At 45.2% G+C, this 23,896-nt stretch overlaps 1 protein-coding gene across 9 annotated transcripts in view; it reads left to right on the forward strand.

Moving 5' to 3' along the window:
- The window catches only part of LOC146802160 (uncharacterized), a 535,895-nt gene extending 517,110 nt beyond the window's left edge, over positions 1 to 18,785 (forward strand). For all 9 annotated transcript variants that reach the window (XR_014967708.1, XR_014967706.1, XR_014967707.1 and 6 more), the window contains one exon: positions 18,016 to 18,785. The gene's annotated coding sequence lies outside the window, so the exon portion shown is untranslated. The remainder of the gene's footprint in view (positions 1 to 18,015) is intronic.
- Positions 18,786 to 23,896: the final 5,111 nt, after the last annotated feature.

The raw sequence follows: 23,896 nt of genomic DNA on the forward strand, positions 1-23,896 counted from the left end.
GGTGGAAGTCGCCTAAGTTGGTTCTACTGACTACAAGGACTGCCGTGAAGATTGAGGGTCGCAAAGGGTGGTTGCACTCGAGTCATATCAAGAAATATTATGGACTACCATCCAGTGTGAATACTGAACCCTGTATTCCCTCACAGACAGACTCAAAGCTCCCCTTGGTTGAGAAATCAACACCAGAACTTTATAAACTAAAATTGAGGTCTAGCAAGTCAGACAATTTGATTGTTTAAGTCCTCTCCAAGGTGAATCGGTTGAATTTGTCTCTGACATGTATCCTCTAGACCGGAATAGAGAAAGAAATCAGCGAATGCAGCTTAAAAAGCATGTGTATTGTAAATCACTTCGTAGTCACTGCACAGTAACATTATTAATTTTGTTTTTTCTAAGTCTTCTGATCATTATTTTTAGCATACTATTGCATATGTATTACCCTATTCTTAAACATGCTTACAATATAACTGCAGAACATTCTTTTAGCGAATTACCTCCGCATGAGTTGTCCTACAGATTTGCGCTGCGCAACAACACATTCATTAGTATGTTACATCATTCTCATCAGACCAGCAATGCTACCAATTGTTGGATATGTGGCCGACTCCCTCCCTATCAGAACTATAAGGGAGTTTTGCCCCTCTTTCCATATCCGTTCACACACAATGGCTCCTGTGGAGCATGGTTTAGTTTGATTAATTCCCTAGATTCAAATTCCGCAGTTTATCAAGACAACTGGGTATGGGGAAACCTGAACCTAGTTTTACTTAAAGTCTGCTACCCTAACAAGGAGGGACTCCCCAAAAGAACAGGAACTGATCTAGAAAATGAAGTATATGGATTAGGTAATTTTACACTTAACCTCATGATCCTGAATGTTGAATCTGAAGCTACACCAATCTTGCCCGCCATGTCAGTATTCCCAGTGAAAGGGGAATTATGTATAAGAAAGAATGGTTCCATACACATGGGCCATAGTAAATGCACCACTGTAATAAAATTCAGTGATCAAGGCAAGTCTACATTTAGAGCTTCCCATCATTCCTACTTCATATGTGGCCAGACCGCATATATATGTCTACCTCTAGATTGGGATGGTACTTGTTACATAGCATTCCTTCTGCCACCTGTTTTCCTAGCTCCTCCTGATTATCATAGAAATACCCATTTAGTACACAATAGACAACAGAGAGATCTCCCAATTGTCGATTACACTGAAACAGCATGGGAAAAATACACAGATTTCAATAAAGGATTCTTTCCCTATATAGGTACAGTCACTAATAGTAAGCTGATACGTAGATTAACCAGAACCCTTGAAGCAGTAGTGAACGAAACTATTTCCGCCTTAGGCAATTTAACAGAAGAGCAGTCTGCTATGCGGATTGTTGTGCTTCAAAATCATCTTGTCCTTGACGTCATCCTGGCCGATAGGGGCGGAGCTTGTAGGGTCATCGGATCAAGTTGTTGCATTTTCATACCAGAAAATTCGCCGTCAGTATATAAAGCCATAACACGCCTTCATAAGATTATAAGCCAGATACACCAGAGTCCAGGCACCTGGACTTGGTCCGGTTGGTTCTGGGGCGTGTTGTCAGCCTGGGGATGGAGAATCCTATCCTTCCTAGGTATTGGCTTTCTCATACTATTCAGTTGCTGCTTATGTCTACAATGCGGGCCAGCGATTTGTGGTCTGTGTGCCACATCGTGTATCCCACATCCACGTTTTCATTCAAGATCCCGGAGGAAGAAAGAAGAACAAATGATGCTATATGAACAGATCGATGGATTGATGAAGATCGATATCTCCTGAGGGTCCGTAGGGGACAAGGAGGGAATGAGGAAATATGAATTTTGTGATCAGTTATGTCCCCTATCGTAGACCCCAACGGCTCCATGTACATGCTATAAGTACATGTATGTTCCCTCCTGCTCCAGTTTCGAAGACGCAAATATATGTGCGTCCACCGTCAACATGTCCTCTTTCAGATCCGCCATGAATGGGTCAGATATTCCATTCCTAAGTATGAAAGGCCACCGACTTTATGTGGTTCACTTTCCACATTTTACAGATTCAGGCGAGTAGGCCCTGAATTCTGTCATCAAGCCTTTTCCTGCCTTCTGCCTCTGAAAGCTCCAGTCTGAGCCTGCATCTGTATCCATGAACTTTGTCCTACTCCCTGCGCGGCTAACGGTGCCTGATCCAGCCTGTTGCCTGCCAAAAAACTGTATTTCACCTTCAAGATTATCTGCTTCGCTCCTCATCCGATGCATTCCTGTCTAGCAGCTTAGGTAAACATTCCTTCAGCTACCGTGCAAAGGGGCCAGGCCTCGCTGTCCTCATGCAAGTAATTCATAGCCCCGTTACCATGGAATATTCCTACCCCCTCGCATCTCATGTAGACACTTAGACGCTTGTACACGCACTAACAGTCAGTATAGAATAGATTCTATCCTAGAGACCTTTCCTTTTGGATAACACAGTTCTTTAAACATAGGATATTAGATATGATTTGGGATTAGGTTGACATGAACCCCAGACTTCTGTCTCCACATGTAGAGCTAAATGTCAAGTCCCCTTCACCCTCTAGTTGCACGTCAATCACACGTCATGCGGCTGCGCACGCATCTCTGCCAAATATTTCTGCTGACATTGCAGGATTCTCTTATGGATCCACCCATTTGTGACATCATGTTTAAATGACGTATTTTAGTTACACCCATGTTTACGCCTTTTTTGGTTACGTATGCATATTTTATCTCTCTTATCAGCTGTTACGCCTCCTGCGTCTGTTACACTATAATGTAATTCTTATAAAAGTGATTACCTGTCAATAATATATGCCCTTCCTTCCTGAACTTTCGTGGTGATGGAATAGAATGCCTACAATTCGAATTGTATTCCTTTGTATAGGAATAAAGCCTTTTAAAACCTCTAATACTACGGATTCTGCCTCTTATATTTACTGAGTTATTCTTAATAGACTTTACCGCATAAAAATAGTACCGGTAATTAAATATTTACCTTTGGTTTAATTACCATGCCAGAAGCCGACCAGCCCTCCCCTCCTCCCTCTGCACTCTGTCTAGATACTCCTTATAACTGTGGCATCGCAGCCAGCCAAGTAATTCGTTATAACTCTCGTGCATTTCTTGCAATCTAAGTAGTGAGGTGGGATTAGTTCCCTGGGCATTGTCTAACTGGTGCAATCTGCCCTCCAAATCTATGATTTCCTGGCGAGTTTCTCGCTGTGCCCCAATTGACTGCCCCATGCAGTTACCCCGTACCACCACCTTGAACGCTTCCCACGCCGTTTATGGGAAAAAGGTCTCAATAAGTGCAGTCAAAGATGACCGTTAAGGGGCGTCTTCCAGTGCCAACGGATTAGGCCTCCATGAAGGGATCAGGGGCTGTCTCCCTATAAGTTGCTGAGTCATCAATAGGGCACTGTGGTGTGACAGAGTGCTCCCCAAGTATTCAGTGTACGTGATAGAATCACTGACGGCCGGTGTGCAAAGAAAAGTGTTGAGCCTGGTGTATACCTGGTTGATCAATAAAAAGAACAAATATTCCCTGTTTCCTTTGTGCTGCACCCTCCAGATATCTTCAAGGCCCCAGTGCTGTATCCAGTCCCTGAACCCCGCTGCGGTGCAGTGAGATTGTGCTCCCAGGAGCAAGGGATGTGAGCGGTCGGCCGCTGTGTCAGCAACATAATTAAAGTCTCCTCCCAAAATTACCTGTCCATTCATGTGTTCAGCCATTTTGGCTGAAAGAGAGGTGAGAAAAGCGACCTGATCCTTAGGCACATAAATGTTAGCCAATGTTATCTCCTGGCCCGCCAATCTCCCTGTCAGGATTACATACCTACCCTTGGCGTCTATCAAAGCATGTGTAAGATCAAAAGGGACCCCAGGCCTTATCCAAATTAATACTCCCCTGGCAAAGGTCGAGAAGGATGTTTAAAAAACCTGGCCTCTCCACCGTTTGCGCAGTTCTCCAGCTTCATCTTTTGTTAAATGAGTCTCCTGAAGGAGGGCTAAGTGTACATCCATACGCTTTAAGTAGGAATAGATATTGTTGCGCTTAGCCATGGATCCCATCCTTCATATGTTCCAGGTTAGAAACCTTATTGCATTGTGTGTGCGCACCATAATTGTGGTGTATCCCTCAACAGCCATTCTGCAAGGCCTTCCCCTGCCCCTGCCCCCAATGATACATGGCCACTCTGCAAGGTTTGTAAGATGAACTAGTACAATAACCCCCATACTGAACAACTCCCTGACCCCAGGGCAGTCCGACAACGGCCAGCCGCCCAAACTGCATGTAGAACATCGAGCACTAGATGAGGCCCAAACCCAGCAAGGTAAGGAACTTAAGGGGGTATGGCAAAATCAAAGGTGTAATCTGAGAAATAAGAACTGCACATGACGCCCTGGCCCAGGTCAGGGTGGACCAGCTCAGGTCCTGGGCAGTCCAACGGGGCCCTCTGGCCCCCCAGGGAGCCCACAAGGGTCTCAGATCCAACTCAACATAACATAACATAATCTCGTCAGCCATTCTCGGGGTCAACACTGGCAATGTTACACTATTGCTGCAAGAAGAGTCTGATTCAATTCCCTCAGACTCCCTCGAGGAGCAAGTCCCAACCTTCGAGGTGGTCTTCTTGTCCTGCATGATTGCCGCTTCTATCTGCAGCACCTCCGCTCTCTCCCTTTCAGTGTGTGAGGATGTCGGCTGCTTTGGAGCACCCCGTCTGGAGTGCCTCCTGGATCTCCTCCTGGGTTCCCGATTCCCTGGCGATGTCATACTTGCTCAAGCTGGGTGGGACCTGTATGTTTCTATTAACTCCCACGCTGACGTTAGATCCTCGCAAAAGTGTGCCTTCCCATCAAGGAGTATATGCAGGTGGGCAGGAAAGATTAGAGAGAACTGGAGACCCACTTCCCTCAGCACTTTCTTGACCTCCAGGAAGGAGGCACATCATTTTTGAACTTCCAGCGTGTAGTCCGGGAAGATGGAGACTCTACTATTTTCTATAGTATATGGACCCTATATCCAGGCTTTTTGTAAGAGAGTGCCCCTATCTTTGAAATGGAGGAGCCTGGACACTACTAGTTGTGGGGGTTGGACAGGAGCCAGCGGCCTAGCTGGCACACGGTGTGCTCTCAAGGGTATAAAAAGTCGACAACCCTCGGGCGCCACCACATTCCGGAGCCACTGCTCCAAGAAAGACACCTTGTCGCTGCCCTCCGCTCCCTCTGGCAGTCCTAGGACCCTAATATTGTTCCTCCTATTTCATCCTTCGGCATCTTCAGCTCTCCGCTCTATCATACAGACTCTCTCTGTAAGGTCTCCTACCAGCAATGCTAAGGACTGTTGCACCAGCTCGAGATCTGTTATGTTGAATTCTGTTTTTTTCACTCTCTCAGACAGCGTCTTGTGCTCTTCTCTGAGTAGGCCCAATTCTACCAACACCGTGCTGATATCTTGATGCTAGGTGGCCTTGGTATCTGCAATATTTTAAACTACAATGGTCCCTGGGAAAATAGGGATAAACTTACATAAATGAATATAGACCCAATCAGTACTATACTGGTTAAACTTGTCCAGCTGGACAGAGGTCTAATATTTAATATTTAGCAATTCTTCTAAATGTGTACAAACGAAAATACAGAGAGTGGGGCACAAGCCTGCATCCTACTACAGAAACAGGAACAAACATTTAGGAAACACTCAAGGGGGTTCAGGCAAAGATCACGGTTTGTTGCAGAAAAAATTCACGATGTGATAAACAAATCACAAGGAACACCTTTACATAGTTAAATGATAGCAATTCTGGTGTCGTATAAGGTGTTTTATGGTGTCGACGACGTTTCGATCCATGTGAACAATGCATGGATCATCATCAGGACATTAAATTAAGCATGCCTGTGTATTATTGCCTTAAATAACAATAAATAATTACAATTGGAGGAAGAAAACCAGGGGGAAAAAAATCCAGAAACGTGGAATTAGAAGAAGTTTGTTAGGATTACACAACCACAACAACAATGACAAGCTAGTCAGGGCAAACTTTCGGCGCATCATGCAATTATATGCGTCATGTACTTCAGACTTCTATGCATAGAATTAATCAAAGTGACATAATAGTCACGATGGCTTTTGACGCAGTGACTTGGTGGTCAAGAAGGATATATACAGCATGCTGCGACAAGTACTTCTCTGTGTGAGATTAATTAAGGATAAAGAGGTTGTACGTGCGTGGGTGTTTTAGGTGAAGGCATACACGTTGATGTGGCGCATGCGTGGCTTGGTTGACAGCGTCGAGCCAAGAGTGAATTAGATACAGATATCTGACTAGTGAATGCCGTATCCAGTGAGATCGTGAGTGGGAAGTGCGATTTAGTAGTGCGTAACTAAGGTGTAACAACGTCAGGAACCCTTACTTATAAGGTTCAGGTGAGAGGCCAAGTTTCAGGATTGCGACCCATAGGTACTCCCCACTGTCAGAAATCCCCTGCCGTGCAACCACACACTCCCAGGCCAAGTCACAGGCCTCAGCAAGAGCACTCCTGCAGTTCGGTTTCTGATGGATACATCTGCCTGTGGATTCCTCACCTTATGAATATCCCCTGCGTCAGCTCTCCTCAGAAACCTTTTCTCCTAGCTCTCCACGCCGACGAGGTCGTCACAATGCCATGGCTCCGCGTGACGTCATAAGAGGGCCACGTCGGTGTGATGACGTCAATTCCCTTTTTTCTGCGCTGTCGACGCTAACGGTTTCTTCTGGGACTCTCCTTACTTTTGTCTGGATGCAATGTAATTTTGATTGTATCTTTCTCTCTGTTTTGGCATGTCGACCGAGGAAGTCAGGCTTTAAGCACTGTAAAGAATGCGGGGGTCACATGTCGATTACTAATCCATCATGAGGGCTGTTCTTCATGCAGGAAGATGAACCCGAAGGCTCTAAAGGAACAGAGGCTAAGCTGTATATGGCTAAGGCAAGAAAAGAAAAAAGGTGTTGCATAAGTGGAAATCAAGATCTTCGCCGTCGCATGACTCCAAGAGAAAGCAGAAGAAGAAGAAGAGGCATGCATCTCGGCGCCGTTCGTTGAAGGCTGTGGCTTCGAGGTCGCCTTCTCCAGCCCATCGATGTCGAGTAAAGGACTTTGTCTCTCCTTCTGCTCCTCCTCAGGTGACTCCGGTTCATTCTCCATCTTACAAAGGGACTCTGGAGTGTTCACCGGCGTCGAGAACTTCACTGACTCCAGAGGGTGTGTCAAATCCAGCTGATGCTGAGGTTCCTTCGGCTCCTGCTGCTCCGCCTGTCACTGCGGCGGCTCCGACTCCAGAGGTGCCTTATTCAGATCCTGAACCGGCTCAGTATCCGCAGTTTCTGGTGCCGGGTTCGGATCCATCGCATTTTTTTAATGCGATGTATGCCGTTTGTGCCAGGGCCTCGCACCCCTCTGGAGCACCTTTGGGTCCCATGGGTCCTATGGCTTTTACTTTGGGTGTGCCTCATCAGTATCTTCAGGCCCCTTTTATACCATTTATACCGACGACGCCGTCCTGACAATTTCCGGCTCCGAGGATGTCGACGCCGAATGGGCAATCCCCGGCTCCATCCCGTGAGCTTTCTCGGATTTGATTAGCGCCGGTTATTACAGATGATCCTCCTTCGACGCCGCTCCCATAGCTATGGACGCCGCGTGTGGCGCCGCCGAAGCCGCAACCGAAGATACGCTCGAGATGAGAAGCGCAGAGGTTGTTAGAGGAGGAACAGTACCAAGCTGAGGAGATGGAGGAAGGGGAAGTTTATGATACGGAAGATTTGTTTGAGGGCTTGTGTGAGGCAAGTGGACTTGATACTTCCCCAGAGAGGGATTTTGCTTCTCAGAAGGCTTCCCCCTCAAAAGAAGTTGCAGCTTATCCTATTTTCATAAGGAAGGCTGCTGAACTTTTGGATTTGCAGCTTCCTATGGCTGAATATAAGCCTAACTTACAGAGGTGCTTAATTCTCCTTCCTCTGTGGTTGAGCCTCTTTTACCTTTCAACGAAGCATTGACTGAGCCAATCCTTGATGTATGGAGGAACCCACTTTCTGCTCCTGCGGTATCAAGGTCTGTGTCCAGAAGATATAGACCCGCTCCAGGGATTCCGGTGTTCTTTTCATCCCACCCTTCTCCTGAGAGCTTGGTGGTGCAGGCTTCTTGTTCCAAGCAGTCCTCAGGTGCTTTTCCGCAGGCTCCTGCTGACAGGGATTCCAGGAAGTTGGAACAATTGGCGAAGAAGGTCTTTTCATCGGCTCACATGGCTCTGAAATCTACCAATGCCACTTGTCTGTTGGGTAGATACATTCATGCCTTTATGGACTCTGCCAAACAACTTCTTCCTAAATTGTCTGAGGAGGATAGGGGAAATCTGAGTGAGGTGCTGGCAAATTCTCAGGCTGCGGCTCGCCAAGTCATCCAGTCTGGTCTGGACACAGCGGATTTGGTTGCCAGGGGGATGGGTTCATCCATTGCAAAAATAAGTCATATGTGGTTGATTTCTTCTGGTTTCTTTCCCGATGTACAGACTGCCCTTCTTGATCTGCCTTTTGATGGCTCTAGACTGTTTGGGGAGAAAGCTGATTCTGCTCTGCAAAGATTTAAGGACAGTAAGACCACAGCAAAGTCTTTAGGTCTGCAGATGCAGGCAAAAGGTTATGGCTATAGAACTTACCATGGCTTCGGCATGTCTTCCTTTCGTGGTTACAGACAGCCACAGCAGCAGCAGCAAAACCCCTTGTACAAATCCTATAGGGGTAAGGGCAGAGGTCGCCTTTGTGGAGCCGGACGTCAGCCCTCTTCCTCCTCCTCCTCTACCTCCCCAACCCCTACTGGTAACGCAGGAAAGCAGCCCTTGATCCGCCATCCTGGATCATGTTGGTCCCTTGAGAAGTCGGCTTACCCATTATCTAAAAGATTGGAAATTGATAACCTTGGACCTTTGGGTTATAGATCTAGTAGAAAATGAGTACGCCCCTTCCCTTCAGGGAATTCTCTCCTCCTTACCCTCCTTGCCAAGGGTTTTGCACGGAGGATCATTTACATCTTCTTCAGAAGGAGGTGCTTGTCCTTTTACAAAAAGGTGCGATAGAGGTGGTTCCGGAGCAGGAAAGGGGTCAGGGATGCTACTCCCAGTATTTCCTGATCCCCAAGAAGGATGGCAGGTTCCGACCCATCCTGGATCTCAGAATCTTGAATCGGTTTCTCAAGCAGGAGAGGTTCAAGATGCTCACCCTAGTGCAGGTTCTTCAGGCGCTGCAACAAGAGGACTGGATGGTGTCCATCGACTTGCAGGATGTGTATTTTCACATCCCAATCCTGAAGTCGCACAGGAAGTATCTCCGGTTTACGGTTGGTTCGCAACATTACCAGTTTGTGGTCCTTCCGTTTGGTCTTACTACTGCACCTGGAGTCTTCACCAACGGGATGGCGGTGGTGGCTGCCCATCTCAGGGGGTCGGGGATCCTGGTGTTCCCCTACCTGGACGACTGGCTTCTGAAGGCAGAGTCACCAGAGTAGGTACGTCGTCATCTGCAGGTAACAACTCAGCTGTTGTTCAATTTGGGTTTTTCGATAAATGTGCCCAAGTCTCACCTGGTGCCCGCTCAGCGCAGCCTGTTCATAGGGACGGTACTGGATACCACTGTGTGTCGGGCTTTTCCTCCTTCTCAAAGGATTCTCGACATTCAGGAAATTATTCCTTTGTTACACAGTGGAGCGGTTGTTCCAGTTCTGAAGGTCCTACGCCTGCTCGGTCTGTTCACCTCCTGCATTCTGTTGGTCAACCATGCATGCTGGCACATGAGGGCACTCCAGTGGTGCCTCCGCAGGCAGTGGTATCAGCACAACGGAGATCTCAGGGAGTCAGTCAGGATCTCCAGAGAAGCTGCTGCGGATCTATCTTGGTGGAGTGTGGAGGGCAATTTGTCTCAAGGAAAGCTCTTTCATCTTCCTCCATCGGTGGCCACAGTGATAACAGATGCCTCTACCCTAGGGTGAGATGCTCATCTGGGGGATCTGGGGATAAAGGGTCTTTGGTCTCCAGAGAAAAGATTGTCTCATATCAATCTTTTGGAATTGTGAGCGATATGTTTGGTGCTGAAGGCCTTTCTCCCTTCTCTTCACGGTCAGTCGGTTCAAGTCCTGACAGACAACACTACCATCATGTGCTACGTCAACAAGCAGGGAGGAGTAGAGTAGTACCGTCTCTGCAGAGAGGGTTTACGGCTTTGGTCCTGGGCTCAGGACCATCGGATTTGCTTGATGGCAAATCATCTGGCCAGGGTACTGAACATGCGTGCGGACAGTCTCAGTCTGCAGTTCTCCGCCGACCACGAGTGGAGGCTTCATCCAGAGGTAGTTCGACACATCTTTCGGACGTGGGGGACTCCTCGGGTGGACCTGTTTGCCACTCTCGAGAACGTGCACTGCCCGTCATTCTGCAGTCTCCAGTTTCCAATGCAGGGGGCATTGGCGAACGTGTCGAGTTGGAGCTCACAACTCCTTTACGTGTTTCCTCCCATTCCCTTGATTCCTCCCATTCCCTGATTACTCGGATTCTGAGGAAGATTCGCCAAGACCGGGCCCAAGTCATATTGATCGTCCCAGATTGGCCAAGAAGAGTGTGGTACACAGATCTACTTCACCTCTCATTGCACCCTCCGCTCCATCTCCCTCTCAGGGCAGACCTTCTCTCGCAGTCGCAGGGGCAGGTTCTTCACCCCCACCTCCAGAGCCTGCACCTTCATGCCTGGAGATTGAACGAGGCAACCTGAGTTCCTTCTCTCTCCCGCCTGATGTGGTGGATGTTATCTTATCAGCCAGGCAGCACTCCACTACGTCCATTTACTCCTACAGGTGGTCAAAATGTGTTAAATGGTGTGGAGAGAGGTCTATTGATCCCTTAAAGGCTCATCTCTCTGATGTTCTTTATTTTTCGCTATATTTGGCCCGTCAGGGTTGTGCTGAGGTTTATTAAGGGCCTTACTGATATGTTTCCGCCTACTCCATTCATTATGCCCCAATGGGACTTGAATCTGGTTTTAACATTCTTAATGGGTTCCCCTTTCGAACCTATGCATAGTTGTCCTTGAGACTGCTGTCTTTCAAAACAGTCTTCCTTGTCGCTATCACCTCGGCTGGGAGGATGAGTGAGCTTCAGGCTTTGAGTTCAAAGCCTCTGTTTTTGACCATACATGCTGAAAGGATGGTACTCAGGACCAGGGCTGCTTTTTTGCCTAAGGTGGTAACTTCCTTCCATCTGGGACAGTCTATTACCCTCCCTACTTTCTATCCCCCTCACCCTTCCAAGGAGGAGGGGCGACTTCATCGCTTGGACCCTAAGAGGGCGATTAGTTTCTATCTGGATAGAACGAAGGACTTGCGGCAGGACGATCAGCTCTTTGTGGGCTACGTTGGTCGCATGAAGGGCAAGGCGGTGCACTCTATCCAGGTGGATCATCTTGTGCATCAAGATCTGCTGCGCTCTGGCCAGTAAGGAGCCTCCTGAAGGCATTAGAGCTCATTCCACCAGGGTTAAGTCATCTACTTCTGCCTTGTCCAGAGGTGTTTCTGTGCTGGACATCTGTAAGGCCCCAACTTGGGCCTCCCTCCACACTTTCGTGAAGCATTACTGCTTAGATTCCGAAGTGAGGAGGGACGGCCATTTTGCGCGCTCTGTTTTGCAGAACTTTTTGGTATAGAAGTGTGGACACCCTCCTCCGGGAGTGGGACTGTTGTGGGATTCTATTCATAAGGTGAGGAATCCACAGGCACATGTATCCATCAAAAGAACAAGTTACTTACCTTCGGTAACGCTTTTTCATGTGGATACAGTATCTGCCTTTGGATTCCTCACTGACCCACCCGTCTCCCCATTGTCCACCCTTTTATACCTTAAAAGAGGTATTCGTTAATATGTTGTTTCATATTGTCATTCTGTATTGCCTCTGTTTGCCTTTGTGTAGGCTTATAGGAAATGCTTGCTTTCTTTTGGCTTTCCTTTTTTACTTTACACTCTGTGTATTTGTGTGAATACTGTGTACTATGTATGCATTGTCTATATGGTCAGTCCGCCCATTTCGCCTCGGTGGCACGGACACAATGGTTGGAACTGACTTCATCACACCGACGTGGCCCTCTTATGGCTCCAGTAACGTCACGCGAAGCCGTGTGCGGAGCCATGGCATTGTGACGACCTCGTCGGCGTGGAGAGCTTGGAGAAAAAGTTTCAGGGGAATGCTGGCGCAGGAGATATTCATAAGGTGAGGAATCCACAGGCAGTTACTGTATCCACCATAAAAAGCGTTACTGAAGGTAAGTAACTTGTTCGTCTCTTCCCATGGGTGTAATCCACTGCATAGGCCGTAATTCAAACACATGGGGGCCTCTGGTCCAGTGGGTTCAGCTATCTTCTCCAGGATGGTTTACCTCGCTGTTCGGTGCAGGTACTAGGCTCCCCCTGGCCCCGAACCGGCCCTCGATAGGCCGCCCCACCTCCCTACCGCATTCTTTGCCATAGGGCCTCACCACCCTCTCGCGCAGGCTCCTCCGCTCCAGCCTTCCTTACTCGTTATGTTGCCAGGACCTCGGGCAATTCATCAGGTCTCTACCCGCGCCGCAGGTGGCCAGCCTGCACAGGGGCACTCCCTGTATCACTACACCACGGTAGCCAACCCAGTGGTCCCATGCTCTCTCAATCTCTGTGGAGGGCCCCAATGGTTACGCCTCGATCTTGGAGGTGCTCAGTCCAGGCCACTGCCTACAAAGCTCCACAGCACTGGCTCCCCCACGCAGTGGGAGACCTAAAACCACCACTGTGGCTCCTATGATATCCAAGGCTGCCTACCCTCAGTCAGGTGCCCGGGTCCCGGCCGCAGCTAGGATATCAGGACAATTGCAGGCCGGCGCGGAGCTACAGGCTCATGCAACCGCCATCTTCAGCGCCCAAGCCACGCTACCATAGGGAAATAATACTATCAACAGGAGGACTTACTGGGCCCGGCAGAGCCATCAGCACTAGTGAAGGCACCTCCAGCTCCCTGACCCACTGGCATCTTTGTGGTGGTATCCCTCTTGCCCTTGGATGCTGATGTAAGAAAGAAACAAAATAAAATCAGAAAAATGATCAGCAGTACAGTTAATCGCCGCAAATATATTTTAACAGGGAGAGGCAAATGCAGTAACATTTGATTTAGCTTTAATAAATCAAATTGCCTCTCCTATTAGTATTGTGGACCTATTCCCTAATTTCCTAATCCTACTCCAGGTTTCCTAAACTACATTTTAGAACTATTAATAAATTGGAACTAATGTTCTTTGCTTCTCATTTCATTATCGATCCCTCACCCTTTGACGGGTCTACTCAACCTGCATTTTTTTCAATGCTGATGCATGCATAGTTACTAGTTACTTACTACACATCGGGAAATCGTTTGAAGCTGGAGATTTGGGACGTTACCAGCTACAAATAATAAAGGCACAGAGAAGTGAGAGAATCCGCTAGTTCACTAATGAAATGAAATGAAAATGGGTTTCTATAGAGCGTGTGTTTGCCGTGGCGTCTTAGCGCTTGCTACCGTTAAGGTTAATCCGGAAATCAAACCCCCGAAGGGGTGCACGCAAATAGCCAAGTTTTTAGTCCCTTCCTAAACTGTAGCAGATCATTTTGCATTCTAAGATGCAAAGGCATTGTGTTCCAAAGCTTTGGGGCCAAGTATCGAAAACTTCTGTCCCCCCATTTCAATGTCTTTACTCTTGGGACCACAAGCAAGTATGCTGACGCGGAACAGAGACATCTCTGTGGAGTATATCGCTTACAGTATTGACCAATCTGCGTAGGTCCCATTCCATGCAGACTCTTGTGTAACATGCACATTGACTTAAACTGGATCCTAGCAGGTTTGGGCAACCAATGTAGTTGTTCTCGGGTAATTAAACTAATAGAACTAAATTTGGGTAGTTCTAATAATAACCGGACCGCCACATTCTGCAGGGTCTGAAGTTTATGAATCACACTTTTTTTTGCTCCAATGTAGAGTGAATTACAATAATCAATTTTTGACAGGATAAATGCCGTGACAACCATTTTCCTCAAAGACATAGGAATAATAGGAAGAATTTTCTTCAGAATTTTAAGTGTATAAAAACAAGAAGAGGTAATGCTGTTGACCTAGTCAGATAAGGAAAGATGGTCGTCAATCAGGACTCCAAGATTTTTTACCTTCTTTACGGGCTGGGGGCATGGCCCTGCTGTCACGGGCCACCAATTGGAGTTCCAAAGTGAAGTATCCCCTCCGAACATAACCACTTCTGTCTTCCCGGTGTTCAATTTTAAACAATTCTTCTGCATCCAGCAAATGATCTGACTCATGCAGAGTTTAAAACGTTCTGCCACAGTCTCTGGATTTGTGGTTAATGAGACAACAATTTGTGTGTCATCCGCATAACAGATGGCCTTGAAACCAAAGGAACGAATAAGTTTAGCCAGTGGGGTAACATATATATTAAATAGGGTAGGTGAAAGTGCTGATCCCTGAGGCACCCCACATGGCATAACAAAATGAGAAGATTTGTGCTCATCTAACATCACAGCTTGTTGCCTGTTAGTCAAATAAGAACGAAGAATATCTGCAGCTTTATCCATAAACTCTATATCCGCCAACCGCTGAAGAAGTATGCGGTGGTCCACCGTATCAAATGCGGCGGATAAATCAAGCATTACCAGTACGGCCTTTCCAGATTCAGTACTATGCCGTGGCCTAAAACCATGTTGTGCTACATCCAATTTGTTATTGGATTCTATAAAGGACCGCAATTCCTCATTTAGTATCGTTTCAAGTACTTTAGAAGGAAATTGTAGACATGTAATAGGACGATTAGCGACTTCAAAGGGATCAAGAGTTGGTTTTTTAAAAATAGGTTTTATCAAGGAATTTTTCCAATCCTCTGGAAAATGTCCTGAATTAAGAATGTTATTCAGTAGGGGTGTCACATTTTTTGCTATGGTATGGGAGACCATATGAAGGACTGTAACAGGACATGGATCTAGAGGAGAACCTGATTTGATTGCCAGGATAGTTTTTTCAACTCTATCCTGTGTGAGGGGACAAAACTCTTTTAAAGAAACTTGTATATCAGGTATATCCGTCTTAGAAACATCTTGTCTAGCATCATTCGTGGCAGTAGAAAATTCCTCGTAGACTTTGATCACTTTGTCATGAAAAAATTTGGCAAGTTTGTCACAGAACTGTTTTGTTCTGCTAACTGACTTTGCATTACCAAAGGTAGCCAATTTAGTGACTGTCTTAAATAATTCTCGGGAAATATTTTTAGAGGCCATAATTTTCTCAGCAAAATACATAGATTTTGCCTCATTTATGGCTTCTTTATATACTGCTAACGCCTCTCTATAGTGTGTTTTTCCAGGCTCTGAATACTCCTTTCTCCAGAGTCGTTCTTTAGCTCTGCAAATTCTCTTTAAGTTTTTTAAGTTAGAATTATACCAAAGGGCTGAATTCCGTCTATTATTTATCCGTGTACAAGTTTCCGGGGCTAGCTTTGAAGCCGCCTGTTCGATCCAGCGGTAGTAAAGTGCTGCTGCTTGGTCCGGGTCAGTGTCAAAGTCAGGGTCCATTAAAGGGCTCTGTGACTGCAATGCAGCTTCAAGATCAGGACTGCTTACTTGTTTCCATGGGCGTACAGCCCCTGTTCTGTTTGGACCTAGGGTTCTATTTTGGAGTCCGTTTGTCGGAAATTCAAAAAAGACAGCACTGTGATCGGTCCAAGGCAGGGGTAAAGTTTTAACATACTTTATCTGATGATGGTTAGTAAAAATACCATCCAAGGTATGGTTGGCCGTATGTGTATGGCTGGTGATAATTTGCTTCATACCTAAACTGAGAAACCTGTCCAGTAACTCCCTAGTATCTGCGTTTTGCACGGATTCTAAGTGAAAATTAAAATCACCCAGCACAGAAAAATTTGAATGTACCATACAGGATTCCATAACCTTCATGATGGCTTCGATAAAAGTGTTCCTGGGCCCGGGTGGTCTATAAACTAGAAGTCCGTTAAAAACATCAGTATTAGTAACTTTAAAACTAAACAGAATGGCCTCCTCTTTAAACTGAGGAATATCTGAGAAAGATGCTTTAATGTGTGAGCGATACTAATAACTACCACTATCCTAGTGACAGGACAGAGGAGTCTCTGCTTGACCTTCTAAATATACAGTTCAAGCGAGTGTCAACAAGTAGGTTTAGGTAGCACATAAGACCACTTGTCTACTCTAGGATCATCGCATGATATTTGTAACATAGACCTAAGTTCCCTGAGTGTGAGCAGCATGCTTGCTATTTGGGAAAAAATTATTAGCATAGATAGAACATAAAAAATTATTATTACACACCCAGCCCCGCAACCTTCACACCCTGCAGGTCGGCCAGGTCCTGGTCCTGAAGGAGGAGGTTATGGACCTGTGCAGTAGCTGTTGCTGTGTGTGCCAGACCTCAGAGGAGTGGCATACAGTCAAATGCATTTACGCTCCCGGATGCCGTACCCACTGGCAGGCCTGCTATCAGGGTGGATGGGAGGTAGCGCTGCACATAAAAAACGAGTGCAGCCACCTCCACTACTGAGTAGATGGTGCGTGGCTGTACCCCTTCATGGCACGGCCAACTGCAATGTAGGCAGCTGTGGCTGATGGTGGTGGTTCAGGGGTTACTGGTGCTGCCGCTCCCCTGCTCTGCCATGGCGCTGGGTGGGAGGAAGAGAATAATAGTATAGGAAGGCATAAATGAAAAAAAATGAGAAAATTAAGGAAAAAAATTAAAAAACAGCAAAAAACAAACAAACTATATTTAAAAAAAAAAACCATAAAATACACAAACACATGGTGAAATAATAAATAAAAATGAGTGGTAGATAAATTAGAGAGGGGTAGGATTTAACAGATAAAGGAGGGATTCAAAACCATAATAGAGCAAAACATTAACCCCGAGCGCAGCAGGTGGAGTTGCTCCATGCGGGGCTCCACAGAGTTGGGCAAAAACTCCGTGGAGCTCCGCTCCACGCCTCCCACAATAAATATTTTTAAACAAAAATTACAATTAAAGTAAAATAAAAGCCCACTTACCTTTATCACAGCGTCTCCAGGCTGTCCTCCTTCTCCTCCCCATAATCCCCTACGTCAGATATACATCATGGTGGGACTGCTTTTATTTAGCTTTAATTATAATTTTTATTCAAAAATATTTATTGCTGGGGGTGGGAGGTGGGAAGGTCCGGGGCTGAACTCCGCTCCGCTGCGGAGTTGGAGGTTTTTGCAGACTTTGCGTTCTCCGCAGAATGTGGATTATGCACAAAAAAACGCAATCTCTGCCAGTGGAGCGGAGTTCGTGGCCCAGGGTTACAAAAAATTAGATGGGCGTGCCCATGAAAACTGCGTAGTGCAGTTTGCGTGGGATTTCCGGCACGAGAAAGCACTTCATGTTGCATATATTGCACAAACGGGTGCGGCGAACAACTCCACCCACTCGCAGATCTTTGTGTAGCATAGCAATTTTTTTGCCACTTCGCAGAGTTAAGCCTGCCAAAACTATGCAAACTATGCCTGACCCTAATCACTATATATATTTCAATAGGATTTTACTTTTCGATGTCTCGGGCGGAATTTGATTCAATTCCTGATGATGATCCCTTTCTGTATGTGGATCAAAACACCATTGACCCACAGAGTAGGACTGTTTTTTTTAAAGTTTGATAAAAGCTCTATTAAAATGTAATACAGAGGTACAGAATGATCTTATGTTTAAAATATGAATCTGAGTTATGAAGAAGAACATTTACGAAAGAGAGTACTTACAAGAGATAACATTGATAAAGGAAGAGATAAATTGTACAATAAACTTATTGAGATAATATCCTAATTCTGTACTCACAAATTGATTTTTTATATTTTAGAATTAAGAACAAGGAAGAAAAAAGAAAAGAGAAGAAAAGGGAAAGGAAGAGAAGAGAAGGAAGAAAGAAAAAAGATACATGAAAATATGTATTGCATATTCTGTGTATATATCATAAAATAAACTTTACGTCAAATAATACCTTATTTGATCTAATAACTTCATGTCATATAAATACTTATCTCATATAATACCAATTGTATAATAAACTGCATATATTAACAAACAGGAAGAGGAAACACAGTCATGGGTTTTGAAAACCATTGTGGAATGCATGGCAGGTTTATAGCTTTTGTTTAAGTAACCAGTGAGCGGAGGCCAAAAGAGGCCTTTATTAATCATCTGTGAGGTAGAAGTGGCTGATGTTGTATTAAGTCTATGATGAGAACAAAGAAGGTTCCACTAACCAGTAACAGTGAGATTTTTGGCATTCTTCCAGTGGATGTAATAACTTGAAAAGCAATGTCAAGTAACTGATCCCCAAATGTACCTAATTTAGAATGAGCTGGCTAAAAGCGTGAGGAGCTTCTGAAAAATATGCACTTAATATCCAAGGGAAAGGTAATGGAGCAAATAGTAGAAATAATTCTACAGAACTGAACCCAAAAGGATGTAATTGGCGGACAATGAAAAAACATATGTAGATATGTGCCCGGGAGGGTATTGCAAGACCAGCACATATTTGAAAGTGGTGGGTTGTACTTTTGCAGAGAAAGTGGGGTAATATATAACCTATAATAACAATAATAAAAGGTTTGTGTAGTACTGGCATTACATGAGTATTGTGTATCTTGTTCAAAATTAGACCCCAGACCTTGAAAGAAAAGGAATGCTGAAAATCACACTTCCACATTAACTCAGTTTTAGATTTTGGGCGCGAAGGCGTGATGGAATGCAGATATTTATATATATATGATGCTTTGAGTGATGACGAAAACTTTATTGGATCAGGAGGTGAGGAACAAAGGGGAGATTGCTATTGATTGAGTGTGGAAATAGTTTGTAAGAGAACACATTTAAGGGATTCGTATCTAATGCCATAAGTAGAGGAGAGATCAAATTTAGAGTGAATTTCTAGTAAAGAAAAAGGAGTCATTGCACACCTGAATTGTTTGACTTGAATTATACCCCTAAGAACCCATAGTCTCCAGAAAATAGTACGATTCGAAATTTGGATACGTTTATTATGCCAAATAGAGGACTCCAAAAAATCTCATACCGGAAATATGGAACTTTTAAGTACACGGGTAGATACCATACTAGTGTTCTTAATAGTCGGAGCAGAAAATGCCTGAGGAGGGTTTGAAAAGTATACTAAAGAAAGAAAAGGGAAGGGTGACATAAGTGAGTCCTCTAATTTAAGCCAAATATTATTAGGCGAAAAATCTGCATCTTTGATATAAGGTAGAACTAACTTGAGGACAAAAGCGTTATGATATTGTTGAAAGTTTGGAAAACCTACGCCACCCAACTCTTTAGGTGTACAAAGAGATGCTAAGGAGATGCGAGATTTTTTCTCATTGCATAAAAACACGGAAATCAACTTTTTTAGCTACTTGGTGAGGCTTGCGCGATGCGACCTAAGATGGCTGCCTAGCTCAGAGGCTCTGTGCAGCATCAGACGCCTCTGATGTGATTTTGGCAGTTCCAACGCCATATTTGGTTTTCTGTGGGCATTTCCATAAATCGGAACACCTGCTGGCCAGAAGGATGTCTTCAGTGTCCTGTTTACTCTTTGTTGGACTCTAATTACTTCAGGTGACCCTGCAAGCTCTCTACCGGCCGCCATTTTGTATTTCAGTCAGCATGCTTTCTCCTCAGAAGGCAGTTTGTTTTATTTTGGACTGTAGCTTTTAAAAAAATGTATATACTTGTTCTCCATTTTGTATTACTGAATGGTATTTTCTGTGCTGGAGGAAGCATTTGCTTAGAGAGACTGCAGCCTGTGGGATGCTTTAGCTAAATACTGTAGTTTGTCACATAAGTACACTTTAACAGTTGTTGTGCTGGTCCATGGGCAGGAGCAAAGAATTATTAGGTTCTACTAAGGGTCATTCTTCCTGCAAACTAGTCTTTTGCTCTTCCCATAATACTTCCTTGATGAAGTCCTCACAGCCTTCAATAGAAATGGCACAATGTCGCAATCAGTGTCCTCTCATCCTACAACCTCCCCTGCCATTACTAAGGCACAATTATCTTCATCTACTAACAAAAGGATCAAGCAGGACCCCCTTTCTCCACCTAAATCTATGTCCAGTGTTTCCTTGGACATTGTTTTGGAGGAGATACGTGCACTGAGACCATTTATTGAGGAGATTAATACTCGTCTACAGTCTCTGTATAACAAATGGTCATCTATGGACTGTCTATCTTTGGTGGAGCAACAAATAAGTGATGTACACGACTCATCGGCCAGAATTGCATGCTTGGAGAAAGAGGTTTTCCACCTAAAAAAATCATCTGAAGACCTGAAAAATAGGAACCAACACAATAACCTCCACTAATATGGCCTTCCTGAGGGCAGGGCCTTGAAGGAGATATCCCTGTTTCTTACTGCACCACCTTCCTTCCACAGCTTCTAGACCTTCCCATGATGACCAAATTAAACATCAATGTGCACATAGACTTGTTCCGCGCATATCTTCCTCTTCTGCTCCGTCCAAACCTCGCGGAGTCATTCTTTTATTTTTGGAATTCACTGACCTTTTAAAAGTCCTGAATGCCGCCAAACTTAAGAAACAGCTTTTTAGGTATGGTGTAAAGCTGTTTATTTCTCAGGATGTATCATCTGCTACTGCTATACGAAGAAAGGAATTCCTGGACCTGCGCCCTCCTCTTCGATCTCTTGGTCCTCACTATGGCTTATTCTACCCTTGCTTGTTTAAGGTCACCTTCTTGAACAAAACTTCCTCATTTGAGGACCCAGCTGACCTCAGGAAATTCATTCACTCCCACTCTACATCCTCGATGGAGATTGCTGGTCCTTCCTCCCACACTTGACTTTAATAGTTCTTCTGTTATGCTTGATCTCTTTTGCATATATTGAAGCATGTCTCCTTGACTAATCACTTTTTTATTCCCTATTGTTGTTACTACAGGTTCCGTGGAACTCAATTGTGTACCTGCCTCATGTTCCTGCTCCTTTGTATGTTAAATACGGCATCCTGGTGTGGTGCATTGCCCCTTGTTGGGTTTGCTGTCTTCTTTGTCCATTGCCACTCCTCATTTTACCTTTTGTTCCCCAGTGAAGGTACATATTACAGTCGTCAGGGTTCTGGCATGTACTGTCTCTTCTTTTTCTCTCTTTTCTTACCTTTTTCTTTCTTACCTTTCATTGTTGTTTTTCCTTCCCCTTTTCCTAATGCTACTGCAAATCTTTCTTATCCTATTTATCTATTTTCCTATACATGTCTCTTTCCTCTTCATTGTGTTTCCTTTTGTTCTACAGGTATACTTGATATCTTTCAGTCCGACATTCCTTTCCCTTTTAATGACACTATTGCAGTAATCATCTTTTTCTCTTTTTCTTTTTTTTTCATTTCCCATTTACTCTTTTTACTACTTTATTTTTTAACGTGTTGTTTCTTTATATACACTGTCATTCTACATCTAGAGTTGTTTCATGGAATGTGAAAGGTTATATTAACCCTATCAAAAGACAGAGAATTTTATACCATCTCGCTTCTTACAACCCAGATTTGGTTTTATTACAAGAAATTTACCTCACCGAAACTGAAGCATAAAAATTGAAAAAGGGTTGGGTTGGTGCTGTTTTAGTCTCCCCCACTCCCACCCAAAAAAACTGAGTAATTATTTTATGTCATAAAAATTTTAAATTAAAGTTTTAGCCCAAGAAATTGACACGGATGGGAGATGGTTGTTAGCGAAATTGCTCATTAACAATGTTTCTTTGACAATATTTAATGTTTACGGCCCAACCCAGCCGGATTATAACTTTTGGCCTACTGTTACACAAAAATGTATTCAATTTAGAGATGATTTTTTTATTTTAGGTGGTGATTGTAATCAGATTGTTGACCCCTTTCTTGACTGCCAATGCCAGGTGCGCTTCATTCCTCACAAATCCCATAAACAATTTTTCAACGCTATCTCTCAATCTCACCTCTTTGATGCATGGAGGTTATATAACCCAGATGCTATTGATTTTTCTTTTTTCTCCCCACCTCACAATTCTTCTCATCTAGACTATATATTTCTATCCAAAACTTTATCTCAAAAAGCCAGGCCAGCAGAGAGCAGCAGAGTACCGCAGAAGCGGCACCGGCGAGCGAGCGAGCAGCGAGCACCAGAGAGTCGCCAGAGAGACGCGGAAGCGGCGAGAGAGCAGAAGCAGCATCGCTGAGCTCGGTCGAGTCACGGACCCACCCCCGACCAGGTGCCTGATCCCCCCGGACCCCCGTCGGAGACCACCACCCACCGAGGTGGCGCAACACCTGAATGTGAGCGGCTCTAGACGTGAGCTAGCTCAACCTTCACAGAGCTACGAGCCGTAGGGGTGGAGACAGTGCACGGGAGCTTTGGTCCCGGTTCAGCCGCACCACCGGAAGAATCTCAGTGGCTACCTGCCCACCCGCCTGCACCCGCCAGGCCCCACAGGATCGAAGAACCACAGAGAGCCGCCAGCAGCGACCCAGCGAGCTAGCAGGAACAACTGGGACAGCCGTGAAAGGGGCAGCAGGACAGTAGGTAAGCCGTAAACCGCGAGCCGAGAGCTGTGAGGGGGGGCATCGGGGGAGAGAGGACCAGACCCCGAACCAGGACCCAGTACCCGGGCAGAGGTTGAGTAATTCAGCCCACAGAGGCCCCCACAGGGAACGGAAAGCTTTGAGACGCTAAGCAATAAGAGCGCAGGAAAGCATAAGCGGCAGTAAAAACGCGGAAAGTGCACTAGCGCACTAGCAGCGACCAATAGTAACAGCAAGCTACAGGAAAGCAACGCCCAGAGTTGAAAAGGAACCCAACAAGGCACAAAAGCAAGGGTAAAGGACTACAGAAGCACCGGAGCAGACCATCAGCAGACAGAACAGGACAACGCACATACAAGGACAACATGAGGTCAGGAAGAGAAAGAAAACCTCCAACAAAGCAAACGGCGAAGAACAAAAGGAATACCATAACCTCAAGCGCAGGGCCATTAACAAAAAACAAACAATTATCCAATAGTTCAAACGACACAGACTTACAAGGGAGTTTTAACACCGTAATTGACCACTTCACAGACGAAAAACAGTTAACAGAAACAGACCAAACCAAGACCTTAACTTCTGTTTTACCACCTATCAAAAAAACGAGAAAGAGACAGGACTTAATTAACTTTGCAGGTCAGCATCCAACAACTAAATACGACTTCCAACCAAAAATTTATACCAAATTCACCTTTTTAAAGAACCCGGGAAATGAGATTTATTCATCAAACTATACTGCAACAGGTTTGCAAACCCCACTGCAACCTGCTGACGCAAGCAAACCTTTACCCCAAGCTTACAATCAAACTGTAGTCGAACTACATAAGCATCCAAGTCTAAGGGAGAACAAAGAACAAATCATAGACAAAACCGGGGCCAGAGAAGAACTGGAACTAGACGACATTAACCTAACTTCGAACGAAGGCGTACCTAAACTAGGTGACATTAATCCAGCCCCACTAACGGAAGGTCTAATCCAGGAACCAATTGTATCCCACATAATGCTAAAAGACGTCACACCGGGCAAACTTGCTTCAGAGCTGGATGACTCACCAGGTCCTCCTGGCAACCGCACCCCAAATAGAGAGATCTCCCCAACTCAACTTCCAACTCCCTGCTCTGCGCCTACAGAGAAAACGGCTAAGATGTATGCAAAAAAAGAGCCAGAAATCAATC

Source organism: Triturus cristatus, chromosome 8 (assembly GCF_964204655.1).
Source record: "Triturus cristatus chromosome 8, aTriCri1.1, whole genome shotgun sequence".
Classification (NCBI taxonomy): Eukaryota; Metazoa; Chordata; class Amphibia; order Caudata; family Salamandridae; genus Triturus; species Triturus cristatus.